Below are 398 nucleotides of genomic sequence, written 5' to 3' on the forward strand. Positions count from 1 at the left end.
AATAGACGTGGGTTCATGATCCTCATTATCATCCATGATTTCAAGTGCTACATTGCATGCAAATATATCATCAATGTTGACATTCTTTCTGTTCCATTGTATCCCAGATAAGACATAGTTTATCGAGATCTCATTATTATCAGGATCTTCAGTACCTTGAATCTTGGCGTCCTAAGAATCAATATTAGATACATCAGGGCCGGCCGCATCTAAGCATTCATGATCGGCCGCGATCGCTATTAGGTTTTTGGGATCGGCCGCGGTTAAGTCCCGAGATTTAGGAACGGCCACGGTCGTGTCTAGGGTTTCAACAACCTCGGTTTCATTCTCTGCACCTTTCTTAGTTTTCCGAGGGTTCTTATCTTTGGAACCTATTGGTCTACCACGTTTCAAACGTT

Source organism: Brassica oleracea, chromosome C6 (assembly GCF_000695525.1).
Source record: "Brassica oleracea var. oleracea cultivar TO1000 chromosome C6, BOL, whole genome shotgun sequence".
NCBI lineage: Eukaryota > Viridiplantae > Streptophyta > Magnoliopsida > Brassicales > Brassicaceae > Brassica > Brassica oleracea.